We start from the raw sequence: 20,166 nt of genomic DNA, 5'->3' as shown, positions 1-20,166 counted from the left end.
GGATGGAGAGACGGCCGTTGTGATAGCTTAGTGGTTAGAGCATCGAACGCGTTATTCGAAGGTCGTAGGTTCGATTCCTGCTCACAGCTGGTAATTTTTTCATCCACTTTTCTTTCTTCTTTCTTCTTATTTACATTCCATTAGTTGTAATAACTTCCCCTGTACATTCCTTGGCATTACTGTCTGTTATATCTCATTATTACTATGTTAAAACACGGAAATACGAGCCCTTAGGTATACACTTTTCTCCCTTATTTCATTGAACGAGGGTCTCGTACTGGCAGACTTGGTGTGTTTAGGTTGTATAAGAGGGACAATTAATCAGCTGCCCGCTCATAATAAGTTCACGTGCTACGTGACGCCAACCATGCGAATAAGAGTGTTTTCACACTCGTTGTTTGGCTTATAGATGGCGCTGACTGTCACTCCTACTTCTAAATTCCAATATAAACCCCATAAAGTGGATGGAGGGACGGCCGCTGTGATAGCTCAGTGGTTAGAGCATCGAACTCGTTATTCAAAGGTCGTAGGTTCGATTCCTGCTCACAGCTGGTAATTTTTTCATCCACTTTTCTTTCTTCTTATTTACATTCCATTAGTTCTAATAACTTCCCCTGTACATTCCTTGGCATTACTGTCTGTTATATCTCATTAATATTATGTTAAAGCACGCAAATACGAGCCCTTAGGTATACACTTCTCTCCCTTATTTCATTGAACGAGGGTCTCGTACTGGCAGACTTGGTGTGTTTAGGTTGTATAAGAGGGACAATTAATCAGCTGCCCGCTCATAAGAAGTTCACGTGCTACGTGACGCCAAACATGCAAATAAGAGTGTTTTCACACTCGTTGTTTGGCTTATAGATGGCGCTGACTGTCACTCCTACTTCAAAATTTCAATATAAACCCCAAAAAGTGGATGGAGGGACGGCCGCTGTGATAGCTCAGTGGTTAGAGCATCGAACGCGTTATTCGAATGTCGTAGGTTCGATTTCTGCTCACAGCTGGTAATTTTTTCATCCACTTTTCTTTCTTCTTTCTTCTTATTTACATTCCATTAGTTCTAATAACTTCCCCTGTATATTCCTTGGCATTACTGTCTGTTATATCTCATTCATATTATGTTAAAACACGGAAATACGAGCCCTTAGGTATACACTTCTCTCCCTTATTTCATTGAACGAGGGTCTCGTAGTGGCAGACTAGGTGTGTTTAGGTTGTATAAGAGGGACAATTATACAGCTGCCCGCTCATAATAGGTTCACGTGCTACGTGACGCCAAACTTGCGAATAAGAGTGTTTTCACACTCGTTGTTTGGCTTATAGATGGCGCTGACTGTCACTCCTACTTCTAAATTCCAATATAAACCCCAAAAAGTGGATGGAGGCACGGCCGCTGTGATAGCTCAGTGGTTAGAGCATCGAACGCGTTATTCGAAGGTCGTAGGTTCGATTCCTGCTCACAGCTGGTAATTTTTTCATCCACTTTTCTTTCTTCTTTCTTCTTATTTACATTCCATTAGTTCTAATAACTTCCCCTGTATATTCCTTGGCATTACTGTCTGTTATATCTCATTCATATTATGTTAAAACACGGAAATACGAGCCCTTAGGTATACACTTTTCTCCCTTATTTCATTGAACGAGCGTCTCGTACTGGCAGACTTGGTGTGTTTAGGTTGTAAAAGAGGTACAATTAATCAGCTGCCCGCTCATAATAAGTTCACGTGCTACGTGACGCCAAACATGCGAATAGGAGTGTTTTCACACTCGTTGTTTGGCTTATAGATGGCGCTGACTGTCACTCCTACTTCTAAATTCCAATATAAACCCCATAAAGTGGATGGAGAGACGGCCGCTGTGATAGCTCAGTGGTTAGAGCATCGAACTCGTTATTCAAATGTCGTAGGTTCGATTCCTGCTCACAGCTGGTAATTTTTTCATCCACTTTTCTGTCTTCTTTCTTCTTATTTACATTCCATTAGTTCTAATAACTTCCCCTGTACATTCCTTGGCATTACTGTCTGTTATTTCTCATTATTATTATGTTAAAACACGCAAATACGAGCCCTTAGGTATACACTTCTCTCCCTTATTTCATTGAACGAGGGTCCCGTACTGGCAGACTTGGTGTGTTTAGGTTGTATAAGAGGGACAATTAATCAGCTGCCCACTCATAAGAAGTTCACGTGCTACGTGACGCCAAACATGCAAATAAGAGTGTTTTCACACTCGTTGTTTGGCTTATAGATGGCGCTGACTGTCACTCCTACTTCTAAATTTCAATATAAACCCCATAAAGTGGATGGAGGGACGGCCGCTGTGATAGCTCAGTGGTTAGAGCATCGAACTCGTTATTCAAAGGTCGTAGGTTCGATTCCTGCTCACAGCTGGTAATTTTTTCATCCACTTTTCTTTCTTCTTTCTTCTTATTTACATTCCATTAGTTCTAATAACTTCCCCTGTACATTCCTTGGCATTACTGTCTGTTATATCTCATTAATATTATGTTAAAACACGCAAATACGAGCCCTTAGGTATACACTTCTCTCCCTTATTTCATTGAACGAGGGTCTCGTACTGGCAGACTTGGTGTGTTTAGGTTGTATAAGAGGGACAATTAATCAGCTGCCCGCTCATAAGAAGTTCACGTGCTACGTGACGCCAAACATGCAAATAAGAGTGTTTTCACACTCGTTGTTTAGCTTATAGATGGCGCTGACTGTCACTCCTATTTCTAAATTTCAATATAAACCCCAAAAAGTGGATGGAGGGACGGCCGCTGTGATAGCTCAGTGGTTAGAGCATCGAACGCGTTATTCGAATGTCGTAGGTTCGATTTCTGCTCCCAGCTGGTATATTTTTCATCCACTTTTCTTTCTTCTTTCTTCTTATTTACATTCCATAAGTTCTAATAACTTCCCCTGTATATTCCTTGGCATTACTGTCTGTTATATCTCATTCATATTATGTTAAAACACGGAAATACGAGCCCTTAGGTATACACTTTTCTCCCTTATTTCATTGAACGAGGGCCTCGTACTGGCAGACTTGGTGTGTTTAGGTTGTAAAAGAGGTACAATTAATCAGCTGCCCGCTCATAATAAGTTCACGTGCTACGTGAAGCCAAACATGCGAATAGGAGTGTTTTCACACTCGTTGTTTGGCTTATAGATGGCGCTGACTGTCACTCCTACTTCTAAATTCCAATATAAACCCCAAAAAGTGGATGGAGGCACGGCCACTGTGAAAGCTCAGTGGTTAGAGCATCGAACGCGTTATTCGAAGGTCGTAGGTTCAATTCCTGCTCACAGCTGGTAATTTTTTCATCCACTTTTCTTTCTTCTTTCTTCTTATTTACATTTCATTAGTTCTAATAACTTCCCCTGTACATTCCTTGGCATTACTGTCTGTTATATCTCCTTAATATTATGTTTAAACACGGAAATACGAGCCCTTAGGTATACACATTTCTCCCTTATTTCAATGAACGAGGGTCTCGTACTGGCAGACTTGGTGTGTTTAGGTTGTATAAGAGGGACAATTAATCAGCTGCCTGCTCATAAAACGTTCACGTGCTACGTGACGCCAAACATGCGAATAAGAGTGTTTTCACACTCGTTGTTTGGCTTATAGATGGCGCTGACTGTCACTCCTACTTCTAAATTCCAATATAAACCCCATAAAGTGAATGGAGGGACGGCCGCTGTGATAGCTCAGTGGTTAGAGCATCGAACTCGTTATTCAAAGGTCGTAGGTTCGATTCCTGCTCACAGCTGGTAATTTTTTCATCCACTTTTCTTTCTTCTTATTTACATTCCATTAGTTCTAATAACTTCCCCTGTACATTCCTTGGCATTACTGTCTGTTATATCTCATTAATATTATGTTAAAACACGCAAATACGAGCCCTTAGGTATACACTTCTCTCCCTTATTTCATTGAACGAGGGTCTCGTACTGGCAGAATTGGTGTGTTTAGGTTGTATAAGAGGGACAATTAATCAGCTGCCCGCTCATAAGAAGTTCACGTGCTACGTGACGCCAAACATGCAAATAAGAGTGTTTTCACACTCGTTGTTTGGCTTATAGATGGCGCTGACTGTCACTCCTACTTCAAAATTTCAATATAAACCCCAAAAAGTGGATGGAGGGACGGCCGCTGTGATAGCTCAGTGGTTAGAGCATCGAACGCGTTATTCGAATGTCGTAGGTTCGATTTCTGCTCACAGCTGGTAATTTTTTCATCCACTTTTCTTTCTTCTTTCTTCTTATTTACATTCCATTAGTTCTAATAACTTCCCCTGTATATTCCTTGGCATTACTGTCTGTTATATCTCATTCATATTATGTTAAAACACGGAAATACGAGCCCTTAGGTATACACTTCTCTCCCTTATTTCATTGAACGAGGGTCTCGTAGTGGCAGACTAGGTGTGTTTAGGTTGTATAAGAGGGACAATTATACAGCTGCCCGCTCACAATAAGTTCACGTGCTACGTGACGCCAAACTTGCGAATAAGAGTGTTTTCACACTCGTTGTTTGGCTTATAGATGGCGCTGACTGTCACTCCTACTTCTAAATTCCAATATAAACCACAAAAAGTGGATGGAGGCACGGCCGCTGTGATAGCTCAGTAGTTAGAGCATCGAACGCGTTATTCGAAGGTCGTAGGTTCGATTCCTGCTCACAGCTGGTAATTTTTTCATCCACTTTTCTTTCTTCTTTCTTCTTATTTACATTCCATTAGTTCTAATAACTTCCCCTGTACATTCCTTGGCATTACTGTCTGTTATATCTCATTATTATTATGTTAAAACACGGAAATACGAGCCCTTAGGTATACACTTTTCTCCCTTATTTCATTGAACGAGGGTCTCGTACTGGCAGACTTGGTGTGTTTAGGTTGTATAAGAGGGACAATTAATCAGCTGCCCGCTCATAAGAAGTTCACGTGCTACGTGACGCCAAACATGCAAATAAGAGTGTTTTCACACTCGTTGTTTGGCTTATAGATGGCGCTGACTGTCACTCCTACTTCTAAATTTCAATATAAACCCCAAAAAGTGGATGGAGATCCGGCCGCTGTGATAGCTCAGTGGTTAGAGCATCGAACGCGTTATTCGAATGTCGTAGGTTCGATTTCTGCTCACAGCTGGTAATTTTTTCATCCACTTTTCTTTCTTCTTTCTTATTTACATTCCATTAGTTGTAATAACTTCCCCTGTACATTCCTTGGCATTACTGTCTGTTATATCTCATTAATATTATGTTAAAACACGGAAATACGAGCCCTTAGGTATACACTTTTCTCCCTTATTTCATTGAACGAGGGTCTCGTACTGGCAGACTTGGTGTGTTTAGGTTGTATAAGAGGGACAATTAATCAGCTGCCCGCTCATAATAAGTTCACGTGCTACGTGACGCCAACCATGCGAATAAGAGTGTTTTCACACTCGTTGTTTGGCTTATAGATGGCGCTGACTGTCACTCCTACTTCTAAATTCCAATATAAACCCCATAAAGTGGATGGAGGGACGGCCGCTGTGATAGCTCAGTGGTTAGAGAATCGAACTCGTTATTCGAATGTCGTAGGTTCGATTTCTGCTCCCAGCTGGTATATTTTTCATCCACTTTTCTTTCTTCTTTCTTCTTATTTACATTCCATTAGTTCTAATAACTTCCCCTGTATATTCCTTGGCATTACTGTCTGTTATATCTCATTCATATTATGTTAAAACACGGAAATACGAGCCCTAGGTATACACTTTTCTCCCTTATTTCATTGAACGAGGGCCTCGTACTGGCAGACTTGGTGTGTTTAGGTTGTAAAAGAGGTACAATTAATCAGCTGCCCGCTCATAATAAGTTCACGTGCTACGTGAAGCCAAACATGCGAATAGGAGTGTTTTCACACTCGTTGTTTGGCTTATAGATGGCGCTGACTGTCACTCCTACTTCTAAATTCCAATATAAACCCCAAAAAGTGGATGGAGGCACGGCCACTGTGAAAGCTCAGTGGTTAGAGCATCGAACGCGTTATTCGAAGGTCGTAGGTTCAATTCCTGCTCACAGCTGGTAATTTTTTCATCCACTTTTCTTTCTTCTTTCTTCTTATTTACATTCCATTAGTTCTAATAACTTCCCCTGTACATTCCTTGGCATTACTGTCTGTTATATCTCCTTAATATTATGTTTAAACACGGAAATACGAGCCCTTAGGTATACACATTTCTCCCTTATTTCAATGAACGAGGGTCTCGTACTGGCAGACTTGGTGTGTTTAGGTTGTATAAGAGGGACAATTAATCAGCTGCCTGCTCATAAAACGTTCACGTGCTACGTGACGCCAAACATGCGAATAAGAGTGTTTTCACACTCGTTGTTTGGCTTATAGATGGCGCTGACTGTCACTCCTACTTCTAAATTCCAATATAAACCCCATAAAGTGGATGGAGGGACGGCCGCTGTGATAGCTCAGTGGTTAGAGCATCGAACTCGTTATTCAAAGGTCGTAGGTTCGATTCCTGCTCACAGCTGGTAATTTTTTCATCCACTTTTCTTTCTTCTTATTTACATTCCATTAGTTCTAATAACTTCCCCTGTACATTCCTTGGCATTACTGTCTGTTATATCTCATTAATATTATATTAAAACACGCAAATACGAGCCCTTAGGTATACACTTCTCTCCCTTATTTCATTGAACGAGGGTCTCGTACTGGCAGACTTGGTGTGTTTAGGTTGTATAAGAGGGACAATTAATCAGCTGCCCGCTCATAAGAAGTTCACGTGCTACGTGACGCCAAACATGCAAATAAGAGTGTTTTCACACTCGTTGTTTGGCTTATAGATGGCGCTGACTGTCACTCCTACTTCAAAATTTCAATATAAACCCCAAAAAGTGGATGGAGGGACGGCCGCTGTGATAGCTCAGTGGTTAGAGCATCGAACGCGTTATTCGAATGTCGTAGGTTCGATTTCTGCTCACAGCTGGTAATTTTTTCATCCACTTTTCTTTCTTCTTTCTTCTTATTTACATTCCATTAGTTCTAATAACTTCCCCTGTATATTCCTTGGCATTACTGTCTGTTATATCTCATTCATATTATGTTAAAACACGGAAATACGAGCCCTTAGGTATACACTTCTCTCCCTTATTTCATTGAACGAGGGTCTCGTAGTGGCAGACTAGGTGTGTTTAGGTTGTATAAGAGGGACAATTATACAGCTGCCCGCTCATAATAAGTTCACGTGCTACGTGACGCCAAACTTGCGAATAAGAGTGTTTTCACACTCGTTGTTTGGCTTATAGATGGCGCTGACTGTCACTCCTACTTCTAAATTCCAATATAAACCACAAAAAGTGGATGGAGGCACGGCCGCTGTGATAGCTCAGTGGTTAGAGCATCGAACGCGTTATTCGAAGGTCGTAGGTTCGATTCCTGCTCACAGCTGGTAATTTTTTCATCCACTTTTCTTTCTTCTTTCTTCTTATTTACATTCCATTAGTTCTAATAACTTCCCCTGTACATTCCTTGGCATTACTGTCTGTTATATCTCATTATTATTATGTTAAAACACGGAAATACGAGCCCTTAGGTATACACTTTTCTCCCTTATTTCATTGAACGAGGGTCTCGTACTGTCAGACTTGGTGTGTTTAGGTTGTATAAGAGGGACAATTAATCAGCTGCCCGCTCATAAGAAGTTCACGTGCTACGTGACGCCAAACATGCAAATAAGAGTGTTTTCACACTCGTTGTTTGGCTTATAGATGGCGCTGACTGTCACTCCTACTTCTAAATTTCAATATAAACCCCAAAAAGTGGATGGAGCGACGGCCTATGTGATAGCTCAGTGGTTAGAGCATCGAACGCGTTATTCGAATGTCGTAGGTTCGATTTCTGCTCACAGCTGGTAATTTTTTCATCCACTTTTCTTTCTTCTTTCTTCTTATTTACATTCCATTAGTTCTAATAACTTCCCCTGTATATTCCTTGGCATTACTGTCTGTTATATCTCATTCATATTATGTTAAAACACGGAAATACGAGCCCTTAGGTATACACTTTTCTCCCTTATTTCATTGAACGAGCGTCTCGTACTGGCAGACTTGGTGTGTTTAGGTTGTAAAAGAGGTACAATTAATCAGCTGCCCGCTCATAATAAGTTCACGTGCTACGTGACGCCAAACATGCGAATAGGAGTGTTTTCACACTCGTTGGTTGGCTTATAGATGGCGCTGACTGTCACTCCTACTTCTAAATTCCAATATAAACCCCATAAAGTGGATGGAGAGATGGCCGCTGTGATAGCTCAGTGGTTAGAGCATCGAACTCGTTATTCAAATGTCGTAGGTTCGATTCCTGCTCACAGCTGGTAATTTTTTCATCCACTTTTCTTTCTTCTTTCTTCTTATTTACATTCCATTAGTTCTAATAACTTCCCCTGTACATTCCTTGGCATTACTGTCTGTTATATCTCATTAATATTATGTTAAAACACGCAAATACGAGCCCTTAGGTATACACTTCTCTCCCTTATTTCATTGAACGAGGGTCTCGTACTGGCAGACTTGGTGTGTTTAGGTTGTATAAGAGGGACAATTAATCAGCTGCCCACTCATAATAAGTTCACGTGCTACGTGACGCCAAACATGCAAATAAGAGTGTTTTCACACTCGTTGTTTGGCTTATAGATGGCGCTGACTGTCACTCCTACTTCTAAATTTCAATATAAACCCCAAAAAGTGGATGGAGGGACGGCCGCTGTGATAGCTCAGTGGTTAGAGCATCGAACGCGTTATTCGAATGTCGTAGGTTCGATTTCTGCTCCCAGCTGGTAATTTTTTCATCCACTTTTCTTTCTTCTTTCTTCTTATTTACATTCCATTAGTTGTAATAACTTCCCCTGTACATTCCTTGGCATTACTGTCTGTTATATCTCATTAATATTATGTTAAAACACGGAAATACGAGCCCTTAGGTATACACTTTTCTCCCTTATTTCATTGAACGAGGGTCTCGTACTGGCAGACTTGGTGTGTTTAGGTTGTATAAGAGGGACAATTAATCAGCTGCCCGCTCATAATAAGTTCACGTGCTACGTGACGCCAACCATGCGAATAAGAGTGTTTTCACACTCGTTGTTTGGCTTATAGATGGCGCTGACTGTCACTCCTACTTCTAAATTCCAATATAAACCCCATAAAGTGGATGGAGGGACGGCCGCTGTGATAGCTCAGTGGTTAGAGCATCGAACTCGTTATTCAAAGGTCGTAGGTTCGATTCCTGCTCACAGCTGGTAATTTTTTCATCCACTTTTCTTTCTTCTTATTTACATTCCATTAGTTCTAATAACTTCCCCTGTACATTCCTTGGCATTACTGTCTGTTATATCTCATTAATATTATGTTAAAACACGCAAATACGAGCCCTTAGGTATACACTTCTCTCCCTTATTTCATTGAACGAGGGTCTCGTACTGGCAGACTTGGTGTGTTTAGGTTGTATAAGAGGGACAATTAATCAGCTGCCCGCTCATAAGAAGTTCACGTGCTACGTGACGCCAAACATGCAAATAAGAGTGTTTTCACACTCGTTGTATGGCTTATAGATGGCGCTGACTGTCACTCCTACTTCAAAATTTCAATATAAACCCCAAAAAGTGGATGGAGGGACGGCCGCTGTGATAGCTCAGTGGTTAGAGCATCGAACGCGTTATTCGAATGTCGTAGGTTCGATTTCTGCTCACAGCTGGTAATTTTTTCATCCACTTTTCTTTCTTCTTTCTTCTTATTTACATTCCATTAGTTCTAATAACTTCCCCTGTATATTCCTTGGCATTACTGTCTGTTATATCTCATTCATATTATGTTAAAACACGGAAATACGAGCCCTTAGGTATACACTTCTCTCCCTTATTTCATTGAACGAGGGTCTCGTAGTGGCAGACTAGGTGTGTTTAGGTTGTATAAGAGGGACAATTATACAGCTGCCCGCTCATAATAAGTTCACGTGCTACGTGACGCCAAACTTGCGAATAAGAGTGTTTTCACACTCGTTGTTTGGCTTATAGATGGCGCTGACTGTCACTCCTACTTCTAAATTCCAATATAAACCCCATAAAGTGGATGGAGAGACGGCCGCTGTGATAGCTCAGTGGTTAGAGCATCGAACTCGTTATTCAAATGTCGTAGGTTCGATTCCTGCTCACAGCTGGTAATTTTTTCATCCACTTTTCTTTCTTCTTTCTTCTTATTTACATTCCATTAGTTCTAATAACTTCCCCTGTACATTCCTTGGCATTACTGTCTGTTATATCTCATTAATATTATGTTAAAACACGCAAATACGAGCCCTTAGGTATACACTTCTCTCCCTTATTTCATTGAACGAGGGTCTCGTACTGGCAGACTTGGTGTGTTTAGGTTGTATAAGAGGGACAATTAATCAGCTGCCCACTCATAAGAAGTTCACGTGCTACGTGACGCCAAACATGCAAATAAGAGTGTTTTCACACTCGTTGTTTGGCTTATAGATGGCGCTGACTGTCACTCCTACTTCTAAATTTCAATATAAACCCCAAAAAGTGGATGGAGGGACGGCCGCTGTGATAGCTCAGTGGTTAGAGCATCGAACGCGTTATTCGAATGTCGTAGGTTCGATTTCTGCTCCCAGCTGGTAATTTTTTCATCCACTTTTCTTTCTTCTTTCTTCTTATTTACATTCCATTAGTTGTAATAACTTCCCCTGTACATTCCTTGGCATTACTGTCTGTTATATCTCATTAATATTATGTTAAAACACGGAAATACGAGCCCTTAGGTATACACTTTTCTCCCTTATTTCATTGAACGAGGGTCTCGTACTGGCAGACTTGGTGTGTTTAGGTTGTATAAGAGGGACAATTAATCAGCTGCCCGCTCATAATAAGTTCACGTGCTACGAAACGCCAACCATGCGAATAAGAGTGTTTTCACACTCGTTGTTTGGCTTATAGATGGCGCTGACTGTCACTCCTACTTCTAAATTCCAATATAAACCCCATAAAGTGGATGGAGGGACGGCCGCTGTGATAGCTCAGTGGTTAGAGCATCGAACTCGTTATTCAAAGGTCGTAGGTTCGATTCCTGCTCACAGCTGGTAATTTTTTCATCCACTTTTCTTTCTTCTTTCTTCTTATTTACATTCCATTAGTTCTAATAACTTCCCCTGTACATTCCTTGGCATTACTGTCTGTTATATCTCATTAATATTATGTTAAAACACGCAAATACGAGCCCTTAGGTATACACTTCTCTCCCTTATTTCATTGAACGAGGGTCTCCAACTGGCAGACTTGGTGTGTTTAGGTTGTATAAGAGGGACAATTAATCAGCTGCCCGCTCATAAGAAGTTCACGTGCTACGTGACGCCAAACATGCAAATAAGAGTGTTTTCACACTCGTTGTTTAGCTTAAAGATGGCGCTGACTGTCACTCCTATTTCTAAATTTCAATATAAACCCCAAAAAGTGGATGGAGGGACGGCCGCTGTGATAGCTCAGTGGTTAGAGCATCGAACGCGTTATTCGAATGTCGTAGGTTCGATTTCTGCTCCCAGCTGGTATATTTTTCATCCACTTTTCTTTCTTCTTTCTTCTTATTTACATTCCATTAGTTCTAATAACTTCCCCTGTATATTCCTTGGCATTACTGTCTGTTATATCTCATTCATATTATGTTAAAACACGGAAATACGAGCCCTTAGGTATATACTTTTCTCCCTTATTTCATTGAACGAGGGCCTCGTACTGGCAGACTTGGTGTGTTTAGGTTGTAAAAGAGGTACAATTATTCAGCTGCCCGCTCATAATAAGTTCACGTGCTACGTGAAGCCAAACATGCGAATAGGAGTGTTTTCACACTCGTTGTTTGGCTTATAGATGGCGCTGACTGTCACTCCTACTTCTAAATTCCAATATAAACCCCAAAAAGTGGATGGAGGCACGGCCACTGTGAAAGCTCAGTGGTTAGAGCATCGAACGCGTTATTCGAAGGTCGTAGGTTCAATTCCTGCTCACAGCTGGTAATTTTTTCATCCACTTTTCTTTCTTCTTTCTTCTTATTTACATTCCATTAGTTCTAATAACTTCCCCTGTACATTCCTTGGCATTACTGTCTGTTATATCTCCTTAATATTATGTTTAAACACGGAAATACGAGCCTCAGGTATACTCATTTCTCCCTTATTTCAATGAACGAGGGTCTCGTACTGGCAGACTTGGTGTGTTTAGGTTGTATAAGAGGGACAATTTATCAGCTGCCTGCTCATAAAACGTTCACGTGCTACGTGACGCCAAACATGCGAATAAGAGTGTTTTCACACTCGTTGTTTGGCTTATAGATGGCGCTGACTGTCACTCCTACTTCAAAATTCCAATATAAACCCCAAAAAGTGGATGGAGGGACGGCCACTGTGATAGGTCAGTGGTTAGAGCATCGAACGCGTTATTCGAAGGTCGTAGGTTCGGTTCCTGCTCACAGCTGGTAATTTTTTCATCCGCTTTTCTTTCTTCTTTCTTCTTATTTACATTCCATTAGTTCTAATAACTTCCCCTGTACATTCCTTGGCATTACTGTCTGTTATATCTCATTAATATTATGTTAAAACACGGAAATACGAGCCCTTAGGTATACACTTTTCTTCCTTATTTCATTGAACGAGGGTCTCGTACTGGCAGACTTGGTGTGTTTAGGTTGTATAAGAGGGACAATTATTCAGCTGCCCGCTCATAATAAGTTCACGTGCTACGTGACGCCAAACATGCGAATAAGAGTGTTTTCACACTCGTTGTTTGGCTTATAGATGGCGCTGACTGTCACTCCTACTTCAAAATTCCAATATAAACCCCAAAAAGTGGATGGAGGGACGGCCACTGTGATAGGTCAGTGGTTAGAGCATCGAACGCGTTATTCGAAGGTCGTAGGTTCGGTTCCTGCTCACAGCTGGTAATTTTTTCATCCGCTTTTCTTTCTTCTTTCTTCTTATTTACATTCAATTAGTTCTAATAATTCCCCTGTACAATCCTTGGCATTACTGTCTGTTATATCTCATTAATATTATGTTAAAACACGGAAATACGAGCCCTTAGGTATACACTTTTCTCCCTTATTTCATTGAACGAGGGTCTCGTACTGGCAGACTTGGTGTGTTTAGGTTGTATAAGAGGGACAATTAATCAGCTGCCCGCTCATAATAAGTTCACGTGCTACGTGACGCCAAACATGCGAATAAGAGTGTTTTCACACTCGTTGTTTGGCTTATAGATGGCGCTGACTGTCACTCCTACATCTAAATTCCAATATAAACCCCATAAAGTGGATGGAGGGACGGCCGCTGTGATAGCTCAGTGGTTAGAGCATCGAACTCGTTATTCAAAGGTCGTAGGTTCGATTCCTGCTCACAGCTGGTAATTTTTTCATCCACTTTTCTTTTTTCTTTCTTCTTATTTACATTCCATTAGTTCTAATAACTTCCCCTGTACATTCCTTGGCATCACTGTCTGGTATATCTCATTAATATTATGTTAAAACACGCAAATACGAGCCCTTAGGTATACACTTCTCTCCCTTATTTCATTGAACGAGGGTCTCGTACTGGCAGACTTGGTGTGTTTAGGTTGTATAAGAGAACAATTATTCAGCTGCCCGCTCATAAGAAGTTCAAGTGCTACGTGACGCCAAACATGCAAATAAGTGTGTTTTCACACTCGTTGTTTGGCTTATAGATGGCGCTGACTGTCACTCCTACTTCTAAATTTCAATATAAACCCCAAAAAGTGGATGGAGGGACGGCCGCTGTGATAGCTCAGTGGTTAGAGCATCGAACGCGTTATTCGAAGGTCGTAGGTTTGATTCCTGCTCACAGCTGGTAATTTTTTCATCCACTTTTCTTTCTTCTTTCTTCTTATTTACATTCCATTAGTTCTAATAATTTACCCTGTACATTCCTTGGCATTACTGTCTGTTATATCTCATTATTATTATGTTAAAACATGGAAATACGAGCCCTTATGTATACACTTCTCTCCCTTATTTCATTGAACGAGGGTCTCGTACTGGCAGACTTGGTGTTTGTTCAGGTTGTATAGGAGGGACAATTAATCAGCTGCCCGCTCATAAGTTCACGTGCTACGTGACGCCAAACATGCGAATAAGAGTGTATTCACACTCGTTGTTTGGCTTATAGATGGCGCTGACTGTCATTCCTATATCTAAATTCAAATATAAACCCCGAAAAGTGGATGGAGGGACGGCCGCTGTGATAGCTCAGTGGTTAGAGCATCGAACGCGTTATTTGAAGGTCGTAATTTCGATTCCTGCTCACAGCTGGTAATTTTTTCATCCACTTTTCTTTCTTCTTTCTTCTTATTTACATTCCATTAGTTCTAATAACTTCCCCTGTACGTTCTTTGGCATTACTGTCTGTTATATCTCATAATTATTATGTTAAAACACGGAAATACGAGCCCTTAGGTATACTCTTCTCCACCTTATTTCATTGAACGAGGGTCTCGTACTGGCAGACTTGGTGTGTTTAGGTTGTATAAGAGGGACAATTAATCAGCTGCCCACTCACAATAAGTTCACGTGCTACGTGACGCAAAACATGCAAATAAGAGTGTTTTCACACTTGTTGTTTGGCTTATAGATGGCGCTGACTGTCACTCCTACTTCTAAATTCCAATATAAACCCCAAAAAGTGGATGGAGGCACGGCCGCTGTGATAGCTCAGTGGTTAGAGCATCGAACGCGTTATTCGAAGGTTGTAGGTTCGATTCCTTCTCACAGCTGGTAATTTTTTCATCCACTTTTCTTTCTTCTTTCTTCTTATTTACATTCCATTAGTTCTAATAACTTCCCCTGTACATTCCTTGGCATTACTGTCTGTTATATCTCATTATATTATGTTAAAATACGGAAATACGAGCCCTTAGGTATACACTTCTCTTCCTTATTTCATTGAACGAGGGTCTCGTATTGGCAGACTAGGTGTGTTTAGGTTGTATAAGAGGGACAATTAATCAGCTGCCCGCTCATAATAAGTTCACGTGCTACGTGACGCCAAACTTGCGAATAAGAGTGTTTTCACACTCGTTGGTTGGCTTATAGATGGCGCTGACTGTCACTCCTACTTCTATATTTCAATATAAACCCCAAAAAGTGGATGGAGGGACGGCCGCTGTGATAGCTCAGTGGTTAGAGCATCGAACGCGTTATTTGAAGGTCGTAAGTTCGATTCCTGCTCACAGCTGGTAATTTTTTCATCCACTTTTCTTTCTTCTTTCTTCTTATTTACATTCCATTAGTTCTAATAACTTCCCCTGTACATTCTTTGGCATTACTGTCTGTTATATCTCATAATTATTATGTTAAAACACGGAAATACGAGCCCTTAGGTATACACTTCTCTACCTTATTTCATTGAACGAGGGTCTCGTACTGGCAGACTTGGTGTGTTTAGGTTGTATAAGAGGGACAATTAATCAGCTGCCCGCTCACAATAAGTTCACGTGCTACGTGACGCCAAACATGCGAATAAGAGTGTTTTCACACTCGTTGTTTGGCTTATAGATGGCGCTGACTGTCACTCCTACTTCTAAATTCCAATATAAACCCCAAAAAGTGGATGGAGGGACGGCCGCTGTGATAGCTCAGTGGTTAGAGCATCGAACGCGTTATTCGAAGGTCGTAGGTTCGATTCCTTCTCACAGCTGGTAATTTTTTCATCCACTTTTCTTTCTTCTTTCTTCTTATTTACATTCCATTAGTTCTAATAACTTCCCCTGTACATTCCTTGGCATTACTGTCTGTTATATCTCATTAATATTATGTTAAAACACGCAAATACGAGCCCTTAGGTATACACTTCTCTCCCTTATTTCATTGAACGAGGGTCTCGTACTGGCAGACTTGGTGTGTTTAGGTTGTATAAGAGGGACAATTAATCAGCTGCCCGCTCATAAGAAGTTCACGTGCTACGTGACGCCAAACATGCAAATAAGAGTGTTTTCACACTCGTTGTTTAGCTTATAGATGGCGCTGACTGTCACTCCTATTTCTAAATTTCAATATAAACCCCAAAAAGTGGATGGAGGGACGGCCGCTGTGATAGCTCAGTGGTTAGAGCATCGAACGCGTTATTCGAATGTCGTAGGTTCGATTTCTGCTCCCAGCTGGTATATTTTTCATCCACTTTTCTTTCTTCTTTCTTCTTATTTACATTACATTAGTTCTAATAACTTCCCCTGTATATTCCTTGGCATTACTGTCTGTTATATCTCATTCATATTATGTTAAAACACGGAAATACGAGCCCTTAGGTATACACTTTTCTCCCTTATTTCATTGAACGAGGGCCTCGTACTGGCAGACTTGGTGTGTTTAGGTTGTAAAAGAGGTACAATTAATCAGCTGCCCGCTCATAATAAGTTCACGTGCTACGTGAAGCCAAACATGCGAATAGGAGTGTTTTCACACTCGTTGTTTGGCTTATAGATGGCGCTGACTGTCACTCCTACTTCTAAATTACAATATAAACACCAAAAAGTGGATGGAGGCACGGCCACTGTGAAAGCTCAGTGGTTAGAGCATCGAACGCGTTATTCGAAGGTCGTAGGTTCAATTCCTGCTCACAGCTGGTAATTTTTTCATCCACTTTTCTTTCTTCTTTCTTCTTATTTACATTCCATTAGTTCTAATAACTTCCCCTGTACATTCCTTGGCATTACTGTCTGTTATATCTCCTTAATATTATGTTTAAACACGGAAATACGAGCCCTTAGGTATACACATTTCTCCCTTATTTCAATGAACGAGGGTCTCGTACTGGCAGACTTGGTGTGTTTAGGTTGTATAAGAGGGACAATTAATCAGCTGCCTGCTCATAAAACGTTCACGTGATACGTGACGCCAAACATGCGAATAAGAGTGTTTTCACACTCGTTGTTTGGCTTATAGATGGCGCTGACTGTCACTCCTACTTCAAAATTCCAATATAAACCCCAAAAAGTGGATGGAGGGACGGCCACTGTGATAGGTCAGTGGTTAGAGCATCGAACGCGTTATTCGAAGGTCGTAGGTTCGGTTCCTGCTCACAGCTGGTAATTTTTTCATCCGCTTTTCTTTCTTCTTTCTTCTTATTTACATTCCATTAGTTCTAATAACTTCCCCTGTACATTCCTTGGCATTACTGTCTGTTATATCTCATTAATATTATGTTAAAACACGGAAATACGAGCCCTTAGGTATACACTTTTCTTCCTTATTTCATTGAACGAGGGTCTCGTACTGGCAGACTTGGTGTGTTTAGGTTGTATAAGAGGGACAATTATTCAGCTGCCCGCTCATAATAAGTTCACGTGCTACGTGACGCCAAACATGCGAATAAGAGTGTTTTCACACTCGTTGTTTGGCTTATAGATGGCGCTGACTGTCACTCCTACTTCAAAATTCCAATATAAACCCCAAAAAGTGGATGGAGGGACGGCCACTGTGATAGGTCAGTGGTTAGAGCATCGAACGCGTTATTCGAAGGTCGTAGGTTCGGTTCCTGCTCACAGCTGGTAATTTTTTCATCCGCTTTTCTTTCTTCTTTCTTCTTATTTACATTCCATTAGTTCTAATAATTCCCCTGTACATTCCTTGGCATTACTGTCTGTTATATCTCATTAATATTATGTTAAAACACGGAAATACGAGCCCTTAGGTATACACTTTTCTCCCTTATTTCATTGAACGAGGGTCTCGTACTGGCAGACTTGGTGTGTTTAGGTTGTATAAGAGGGACAATTAATCAGCTGCCCGCTCATAATAAGTTCACGTGCTACGTGACGCCAAACATGCGAATAAGAGTGTTTTCACACTCGTTGTTTGGCTTATAGATGGCGCTGACTGTCACTCCTACTTCTAAATTCCAATATAAACCCCATAAAGTGGATGGAGGGACGGCCGCTGTGATAGCTCAGTGGTTAGAGCATCGAACTCGTTATTCAAAGGTCGTAGGTTCGATTCCTGCTCACAGCTGGTAATTTTTTCATCCACTTTTCTTTCTTCTTTCTTCTTATTTACATTCCATTAGTTCTAATAACTTCCCCTGTACATTCCTTGGCATTACTGTCTGGTATATCTCATTAATATTATGTTAAAACACGCAAATACGAGCCCTTAGGTATACACATCTTTCCCTTATTTCATTGAACGAGGGTCTCGTACTGGCAGACTTGGTGTGTTTAGGTTGTATAAGAGGGACAATTATTCAGCTGCCCGCTCATAAGAAGTTCAAGTGCTACGTGACGCCAAACATGCAAATAAGTGTGTTTTCACACTCGTTGTTTGGCTTATAGATGGCGCTGACTGTCACTCCTACTTCAAAATTTCAATATAAACCCCAAAAAGTGGATGGAGGGACGGCCGCTGTGATAGCTCAGTGGTTAGAGCATCGAACGCGTTATTCGAAGGTCGTAGGTTTGATTCCTGCTCACAGCTGGTAATTTTTTCATCCACTTTTCTTTCTTCTTTCTTCTTATTTACATTCCATTAGTTCTAATAATTTACCCTGTACATTCCTTGGCATTACTGTCTGTTATATCTCATTATTATTATGTTAAAACATGGAAATACGAGCCCTTATGTATACACTTCTCTCCCTTATTTCATTGAACGAGGGTCTCGTACTGGCAGACTTGGTGTTTGTTCAGGTTGTATAGGAGGGACAATTAATCAGCTGCCCGCTCATAAGTTCACGTGCTACGTGACGCAAAACATGCGAATAAGAGTGTATTCACACTCGTTGTTTGGCTTATAGATGGCGCTGACTGTCATTCCTATATCTAAATTCAAATATAAACCCCGAAAAGTGGATGGAGGGACGGCCGCTGTGATAGCTCAGTGGTTAGAGCATCGAACGCGTTATTTGAAGGTCGTAAGTTCAATTCCTGCTCACAGCTGGTAATTTTTTCATCCACTTTTCTTTCTTCTTTCTTCTTATTTACATTCCATTAGTTCTAATAACTTCCCCTGTACGTTCTTTGGCATTACTGTCTGTTATATCTCATAATTATTATGTTAAAACACGGAAATACGAGCCCTTAGGTATACTCTTCTCTACCTTATTTCATTGAACGAGGGTCTCGTACTGGCAGACTTGGTGTGTTTAGGTTGTATAAGAGGGACAATTAATCAGCTGCCCGCTCACAATAAGTTCACGTGCTACGTGACGCAAAACATGCAAATAAGAGTGTTTTCACACTCGTTGTTTGGCTTATAGATGGCGCTGACTGTCACTCCTACTTCTAAATTCCAATATAAACCCCAAAAAGTGGATGGAGGCACGGCCGTTGTGATAGCTCAGTGGTTAGAGCATCGAACGCGTTATTCGAAGGTTGTAGGTTCGATTCCTTCTCACAGCTGGTAATTTTTTCATCCACTTTTCTTTCTTCTTTCTTCTTATTTACATTCCATTAGTTCTAATAACTTCCCCTGTACATTCCTTGGCATTACTGTCTGTTATATCTCATTATATTATGTTAAAATACGGAAATACGAGCCCTTAGGTATACACTTCTCTTCCTTATTTCATTGAACGAGGGTCTCGTATTGGCAGACTAGGTGTGTTTAGGTTGTATAAGAGGGACAATTAATCAGCTGCCCGCTCATAATAAGTTCACGTGCTACGTGACGCCAAACTTGCGAATAAGAGTGTTTTCACACTCGTTGGTTGGCTTATAGATGGCGCTGACTGTCACTCCTACTTCTATATTTCAATATAAACCCCAAAAAGTGGATGGAGGGACGGCCGCTGTGATAGCTCAGTGGTTAGAGCATCGAACGCGTTATTTGAAGGTCGTAAGTTCGATTCCTGCTCACAGCTGGTAATTTTTTCATCCACTTTTCTTTCTTCTTTCTTCTTATTTACATTCCATTAGTTCTAATAACTTCCCCTGTACATTCCTTGGCATTACTGTCTGTTATATCTCGTTATATTATGTTAAAATACGGAAATACGAGCCCTTAGGTATACACTTCTCTCCCTTATTTCATTGAACGAGGGCCTCGTACTGGCAGACTTGGTGTGTTTAGGTTGTATAAGAGGGACAATTATTCAGCTGCCCACTCACAATA

The 20,166-nt window shown here is 40.9% G+C and overlaps 8 non-coding genes across 8 annotated transcripts; all 8 read left to right on the top strand.

Moving 5' to 3' along the window:
- The first annotated feature begins 478 nt into the window (after positions 1-478).
- On the top strand, positions 479-551 carry TRNAT-CGU (transfer RNA threonine (anticodon CGU)). Its single transcript has one exon. It is a non-coding gene; the product is annotated as a tRNA-Thr (tRNA).
- A 1,768-nt stretch (positions 552-2,319) lies between these two features.
- TRNAT-CGU (transfer RNA threonine (anticodon CGU)) lies at positions 2,320-2,392 on the top strand. Its single transcript has one exon. It is a non-coding gene; the product is annotated as a tRNA-Thr (tRNA).
- Positions 2,393-3,705: 1,313 nt separating this feature from the next.
- On the top strand, positions 3,706-3,778 carry TRNAT-CGU (transfer RNA threonine (anticodon CGU)). The gene has a single exon. It is a non-coding gene; the product is annotated as a tRNA-Thr (tRNA).
- A 2,688-nt stretch (positions 3,779-6,466) lies between these two features.
- On the top strand, positions 6,467-6,539 carry TRNAT-CGU (transfer RNA threonine (anticodon CGU)). The gene has a single exon. It is a non-coding gene; the product is annotated as a tRNA-Thr (tRNA).
- A 2,692-nt stretch (positions 6,540-9,231) lies between these two features.
- On the top strand, positions 9,232-9,304 carry TRNAT-CGU (transfer RNA threonine (anticodon CGU)). The gene has a single exon. It is a non-coding gene; the product is annotated as a tRNA-Thr (tRNA).
- Positions 9,305-11,072: 1,768 nt separating this feature from the next.
- TRNAT-CGU (transfer RNA threonine (anticodon CGU)) lies at positions 11,073-11,145 on the top strand. The gene has a single exon. It is a non-coding gene; the product is annotated as a tRNA-Thr (tRNA).
- Positions 11,146-13,380: 2,235 nt separating this feature from the next.
- TRNAT-CGU (transfer RNA threonine (anticodon CGU)) lies at positions 13,381-13,453 on the top strand. Its single transcript has one exon. It is a non-coding gene; the product is annotated as a tRNA-Thr (tRNA).
- Positions 13,454-17,996: 4,543 nt separating this feature from the next.
- Positions 17,997-18,069, top strand: TRNAT-CGU (transfer RNA threonine (anticodon CGU)). Its single transcript has one exon. It is a non-coding gene; the product is annotated as a tRNA-Thr (tRNA).
- Positions 18,070-20,166: the final 2,097 nt, after the last annotated feature.

This window comes from Rhipicephalus microplus, chromosome 7 (assembly GCF_043290135.1).
Source record: "Rhipicephalus microplus isolate Deutch F79 chromosome 7, USDA_Rmic, whole genome shotgun sequence".
Lineage (NCBI taxonomy): Eukaryota > Metazoa > Arthropoda > Arachnida > Ixodida > Ixodidae > Rhipicephalus > Rhipicephalus microplus.
The sequence above is the reverse complement of the archived record's forward strand: the minus strand, read 5'-3'. Positions and strand labels throughout refer to the sequence as shown.